Source organism: Dipodomys spectabilis, unplaced genomic scaffold (genome assembly GCF_019054845.1).
Source record: "Dipodomys spectabilis isolate Male_0828 unplaced genomic scaffold, ASM1905484v1 ptg000214l, whole genome shotgun sequence".
Lineage (NCBI taxonomy): Eukaryota > Metazoa > Chordata > Mammalia > Rodentia > Heteromyidae > Dipodomys > Dipodomys spectabilis.
Window position 1 is genome coordinate 785,678 of NW_024870891.1, and position 7,457 is coordinate 793,134.

Genomic DNA, 7,457 nt, shown 5'->3' on the forward strand with positions numbered 1-7,457 from the left:
AAAAATAATAACAATACAAAGTATTTAAAAAATAAATAATCATGATGGCAACAGATAAGTTCAAATATAAAATAAGAAATTAAATCCAATTGGAAGGCAAATTTCTTTGGGGAGAGTGATGTAGTTTATTCTATAGCAAGTCTCCTTCAACAATAAATTCAAAAGCTAGACCTTAAGTAAGTGAAATAAACTAAGAAATGGAGATGAAAACAAAAAAAACTTCACCCACTCGTTCTTGCCGGGACAGCTGGTGTAAAAATTCATCATGCTCCTGAATTAGAACCAAAGTGACAAGGACCATATTTGGTGGTGCTGGAACCAATATACAGAGAAGGCTGCAAGATGAACTGTTCAGAGAAACTCTGATGATCCTTTAAGGATAAGACTTACTAAGTGTTAATTACTGCTAACTAGTGTGTTTCTATAATTTACTTGTTTTCTGTTAAATTTACATTTTAAGCCTGTTCATTGGGTGGAGAGAAGGGAATTTTTAGGATTTGGTAAGAAGGAATCAAGGATTTGATTGGACATGAAAACCAGTGGGGGGTGTATAAAGCAGCGAGGCCCTAATAATCAGCAGGGCCCACTAATCAATGTGGCCCCATGTCCTGGCCCACTGGAGTGCATGGGACATACCAATAAAGGGCCAGGGTATGTTGTTGGAAGGGGTAGGATGTCATCCTCACTTGATTAGCTGTGAAGAAGTGATTGGGGAACGGGCAGTTTGTGAAGTGATGGTTGAAAACTGTTAGGCAGGAGACCCACTGGAGTGATGGAGGTGTTCAAACTATGTATACGCTGCATGGTCAGAGAAATGAAATTGGAGAAAATCAAGGGAAGGAAGTGGTGAGACAGCAGGAGGGGAAAGACTTGGGAGAAGAGGAATTTGAGGGAGAGTAGGAGGGAAAGTATGCCAATTGGCCACCAGGTCAGAGGAGTGTAGGCCTGTGGAGAAAAAGGAAGTGATGGAAGGGACAAGGAAAATGAAGGAAAGTCTATAAAGAAGGAGGGAGTAAGGGAAATGGACAAAGCCTTACCTATTGAAGTTTGGAGCTTTGGACATGATAATTTGGGGAGTTGGTGCTTTGTAGACCAATTAACTATGTGTGGCTGCCCACTCACTGGAGGTCTGAGATTTCGTGGTTGGTGCTGGCTTGTCACTGAGTGTACAGACCAGGACAAGTTAAATGCAGGCCCATTTTGAGTGTAAATAAAGTTATTTTCAATGTGCCTTATTGGATTGTCTTGTGTTTTATTCATCATAAGTATAATAGTTCACATTAGTAACCTCAAAGGCCACGAAATTTGTAAAATGTTATGAGGTCATAATTGGTTTTTCAAATCCGAATTGGACAGTGATGGCAATATGGTGTCACAATATTAATTCATAATAATATTTTGATATAATAATTAGTTGGTGATTCCATAATGGTGATGAGGTCACAATAGGTTTATGATGTCACAATTGGGTTGATGATGTCACAATGGCATGCTGGACTTCAATTTTCATTAACTCCCAATGAGAATATGATTTCAGAATGGGATTGTGAGATCTACACAGTCATGCATTGGCCCAAATGTGATGAACTCCCAACAGGTATGTGATATCACAATGTAACACATGCTCATGATATCTGACAATGATGACACAATTTTTATGATAGAGTGTGTTTCTAATATCACACATCATACCTGAAATATGAAGTCAAAAACATTATGAGATCACAAAGGCCTATGTATCACAAGGGTATCGTGTCAAAGTTATGAGGAAAGGACAGGTTAATGATGTCACACTGGTGATCCTGCCTCCAAGGGTTTGTAATATTACAATAGTATAAATGATCTTTTTAGACCACAATGATTATATGGGTAAACAAGTGAACTTTGATGTCGCAAAGGCCATATACTTTTTCAAAAGAGCTAAGAGGTCATAACCTATTGAAATGTCACAATGTGATTGTGATGTCACAATGGCAATGCGGTGCTGCAATAGGTTTGTGATATCAGGTTGGTAATGAGGTCACCCATAGAATAGTGATGTCACTTCTAGTTTGTAATATTAAAATCACATGTCTGATTTCAATTGCTACTAGGTTACAATGAGGACAAGAGTTCAAGGAAGGAGCTAAAAGTCCTAAAACCCATGACTTTTCTAACATGAGATGTCATAATAAGTTTGTGAAAAGAGAATGGCACAGTGATATCACAATGTCAATGTGATGTCACAATATCATGTCATAATAATGTGTTAAGGGAGTTCAGAAGAAAATAGCTGAGGAGAGGTAGGATTTGAAACAAGTGCTCGCATAGAAAGCAGTTTTAGTGTTCCTGTGAAAAGTCTTAGGCTATAGAATCATACCCAAGTGCGCCATCACAGTACAAGGAGTATGGCCAGAGAGGGAAAATCCAGGCAAGGAAAGAGATCTGAGCACTTGCCAGTAGCCGCAGCTGCAAGGGCTGTGGTGGCAGGGGTGGCGGCCATAGACACCATACCTACAACCTAGAGTCCAGTACAAAGGAGCCAGACACAGTAGACTGGTGGATTCTACTCAACACCAGCAAGAACTGAGAAGGAGCAAATATCTTTGTCCTGCAGATTTCAGACCAGAGTGGGTCCAGGAACCAAGATTCTGGTGTGAGTAGAACCCTGACTTCCTCACTCCTCAGGGAGCACAGGTGGAAAGGCCACCCCTCCCCTCACCACCACTGGAAGTCTCCATCTTTGATACTGACAAAGGCCCGGTTGAGCAGATAGCTCCGAGTCAGGCCTTGGAAAAAAAACAAAAGAGTCATTTTGCAGGTCACAGGAACTAGAAGTGACCTGCCAGGCTCAGTTACACCCAGGGAAAAGTCACTCTGCCCAGGCAGAGTGTCCTCGGAGAAAAGACTTTCTTCACCGGGTAAACAGAGGCAGAGGCTGCCCCATCCTACAGAAGCCTAAACAACAATTGAAATTCAGTAAACATAAACCCTGAGAATGGCTCTAAGCTGGGCTCTGTGAATGTCTCAGGTGCTAGCCCCTCAGGGAAAAGCTACTGTTTGCTGAAAGGCTTCAACCCAACCCAGAACCTAGCCTCACCACAGCATCTCCAAACTAGAGGAAACCACCATCTCCCTCTTCTGTGATACTCAAAGATCTCCCTCCCACTGAACTAGCCTGGGAGGAGGATCACAAAATCCTGCTTTACACCGGGCATTTTCTGCCTGACCAAATTGACTTAAGAAACCAATCAAGCCATAGGAACACCAAACATCACAAGCAGACCAGAGACTCCACCAAGACACTGGTTATAGACACAGGGGAGATACAGGCTCTTCCCATCCCCCCTCCAAAAAAAAAACCCCAAAATAAAGAACTCTTTTGTGAACATATTTTTTAATTTTTCATTTTTTTAAAGTGTTTTCTGTTGATCTTTATTTTCTCATATTTTTATTTTTGGTGTGTGTGTGTGTGTGTGTGTGTGTGTGTTTGTTTAATCTCTTTGACCTTTTGGTCCTTTTTATTGGTTTCATTTTTTCTCTCTTTCTTTATTTTTTTGCATGACTTAATTGCTGTTCTGCTCAACTCCAGATACATACCTGTTGTCAATTGTTTGACCTTCTCCCCCATTTGTACTTACTTAAGCCAGAAATTTATTACTCAGTTCACAACCTCTTAGGCTTAACTTCGTTAATAGCAGTATTATCTCTTTATACTTACATAATTTTCAAGTAACTAATTTTAAAAAAATTATTTTTTAGTTTTCACATTTCCTTTCTATCCCTCCCCTCCTCTCATCTTGTCCTTTTCTTCTCTCAGTATCATTTCTTTAAACTTACATAATTTTTATGTGTTTCATTTCTTAAATTTAAATTTTTGTTTCTCCATTTTTTTCTTTTTTAAAAAAAAATCTCTCCTATGATTCTGTCTGGAATTGGTTATATTTACTCTCATTTTACCTCTCCACATCCCTCTAGTCCTATTTTGACCCACATTTCTCCCTGAAGCTAATAATTTCTGGTTTGCCAAATCCTTCTTCGTTGTTCTTAACCCATTAATCCATGGTTGTTTGATTTAGAATAGATTGTATCTGTTGAACTAGATTGTATCTGCAACCATTTTGGTTGTGCAACTGAAGGACTCTGGTTGATGCTTACCTTAAAATAGTGTTCTAGCACAAAATTGCTGTTACTTTCATACCAAATGGGCAGAACAAGCCAGAAAAACACAAGAAAAATGGCAAGTCCAGGTATCTGAACTCCCACTAATGATAATCAGGTGACTGAATAATTAATGATAATAATAAGAAGAATAGTTAATGAGTAAAATAATAATTAATATTTCCCCAAAAGCTCTACAAACACTACTGGTAAACATGGTGAATGAAATGATTGAAAATTTGCAAAGGTCTCAGTGTGAGCGTGAAAGGGACCAAGAGGAGGCAATCCAAAGAGTTGTACAGGAATCTTGTGAGCATTAGGAAGCTACTTAAAAATTAATAAAGGAATTGCATAAGCAGGCTGAGAACAGTTATAGAGAATTACAGGAATTGCTTTAATGTGAGGAAACTAATCAAAGAGTAATAAAGGAATTGCGAGAGTGTGATCATAATAGACAGAGATAAATAGAGGCATTCAAAAAATTCATAAAGAAACAGCTGAAACAATTCAGGGAGACCACAAAGGGAATGCAGAATAGAGCCTGCCAAAAGGAATGGGAGTCCAAGGAAACCATAACCAATCAGCTAAGTGATCTGATAATAAACACTGAACACAAAATTAAGTAAGTAAAGCTCATACAAGATCTAAACCAAAGCTCCAACAAGGAATTTGAAGCCATCAAAGCCGACCAACTAGAAGGAAAAGAAATTAAAAACAAATAGAAAGTCTTGACAGTAGGTTAGACCAGGCAGAAGATCAAATCTCGGGGATTGAAGACAGCCTAGATATTACAGAGAAATAACATACAAATATCCAGTATAAATCCAAGAAATATGATCGATCTATCCAATATTTGGAAGACACCATCAGAAGGCCTAATCTGAGGATAATGGGCATAGAGGAGCACCTAGAGACAGAAGTTAATGGTCTAGCAACCTCTTCAGTAAATGGTGCTGGCAAAATTGGTTAACTACATGTAGAAAACTTAAGCTAGATCCTTATATATCACCCTGCACCAGAATCAACTCCAAATGGATCAAAGACCTTGAACTCAAAGCAGACATTCTGAAAACATTACAGGATGGAATAGGAGAAACCCTGGGACTCCTTGGACCAGGCCGAAATTTTCTGAATAGAGACCCGGAAACACAACAAATCAAACAAAGGTTGGACAAATGGGATTGCATAAAGTTGCAGAGCTTCTGCAGGGCAAATGACATAGCTAGCAAGATCAATAGAAAGCCCACGGATTGGGAGAAGATCTTTACTAGCCATACAACGGACAAGGGTCTCATATCTAAAACATACCTGGAACTCAAAAAATTAAACCCCCCAACAACAAATCCTCAAAGAAACAACTGCCCAATAAATAAGTGGGCGAAAGACTTAAAGAGAAACTTCTCTGAAGAAGAAAGAAGGATGGCCAATAGACACATGAAGAAATGTTCAACATCCCTAGCCATAAAAGAAATGCAAATCAAAACAACATTGAGATATCACCTCACTCCAGTTAGAACGGCAAAAATCAAGAACTCTAACAACAACAGATGCTGGAGGGGATGTGGACAGAAAGGAACCTTACTTCATTGTTGGTGGGAATGTAAACTTGTTCAACCACTTTGGAAAGCAGTATGGAGGTTCCTCAAAAGACTCCACATAGAGCTAACCTATGACCCAGCAATCCCACTTTTGGGCATTTACCCTAATGTTTACAAACAAGACCACACTAAAGCTACCAGCACAACTATGTTTATTGCAGCATTATTTACCATAGCTAAGATATGGAACCAACCCAGATGCCCCTCAGTAGATGAATGGATCAAGAAGATGTGGTATATATACACAATGGAATTCTATGCCTCCATCAGAAAGAATGACATTGCCCCATTTGTTAGGAAATGGAAAAACTTGGAAAAAATTATATTAAGTGAAGTAAGCCAGGCCCAAAGAAACGTAGGTCCCATGGTTTCCCTTATTTGTAATATCTAGTATATGTATGAGTCAAGCGGAAAAGGTCAGATAATGTGATGTCAGGAAAATGAACCCTTACATGTGTATTTTAATGTTTTTTTTCTTTCATGCATGTGTTTCTAACACATTTATAAGATTATCTCTTTGTTGCTTTGTATGTCCCTCCCCCACAGTATAACCCTTGCTTTCACTATATTTGATGTCAGTATAACTTGTGGAGGAGATGGGGAAAAACCAGTTGTTTAAGGATACAGGTGGACCTGTTGCAACAATGAGAAGTACAAGTTGTCATGTCCAAAACGAACTTTACAACGTTGGTGCGGGGGGGAGGGGCTGGGAGGGGAGGAAGGAGAAGGATTGGGATTAGTGGGGGAGGGGGGAGGCTGGGAAGGGATGTGAAGGGTAAACAAAGGAGGAGGCTGCAATGCTTGGTAAGAAATGTACACATTATCCTGCCCATGTAACTGTAACTCCTCTGTACAGTATGTTCACAAATAAAATTAAATTAAATTAAAAAAAAAAAAAAGAAGTTAATGGTCTAGGAAATTTATTTAACAGAATCCTAGCAGAGAACTTCCCAAACATGCAAAAAGATAGGCCTATGGCCTAATCAGATACAAGAAGCTTTCAGAACCCCAAATAGACCAGAACAGCACAGGACATGTCACTGTCACATTATAATCTGCACAGGATCAACTCAGACCAAGGAAAGGATCCTTAAAGCTGTCAAGGAGAAAATACCAATCACCCATACAGGGAAACCAATTAGAATACCATCAGATTGCTCAGCAAAGATGATTAAAGCAAGAAGACCCTGGAGTTATGTAGGCCATGCCCTAAAGACAAACCACAACAAAGAATAGTGTACCCAGCTAAACTCTCCTTCATAACTGAAGATCAAATAAAAATTGTCCATAGCAAAGAAAAATTGAAACAATATATCTCCACAAAACCATCCCTACAAAGGTACTTAAAGATATCCTACAGATAGAAAACTAACAAGACAAAGGCCAAGAAATGGTATCTAAGGGAAAAGAATTAGAACTCCACATGAAAAGCAACCAAAGACAGTCCTCTAACACATGGAGGCTGAACAACACACTGTTGAATCACTAGTGGGTCATGGAAGAGATTAGAAAGGAAATGCAAATGTTCATGATATTCAACAAAAATGAACACACAAATTACCAGCTCTTCTCAGACACAACAAAAACAGTACTCCGAGGCAAGTTTATAGCTCTGAATTCCTACATCAACAAATTAGAGAAATCTGAAACCACAATTTAATAAGACATCTGAACCTCCTTCAAAAAGATCAGCAAAATAAACCCCAATGCAGTAGACAG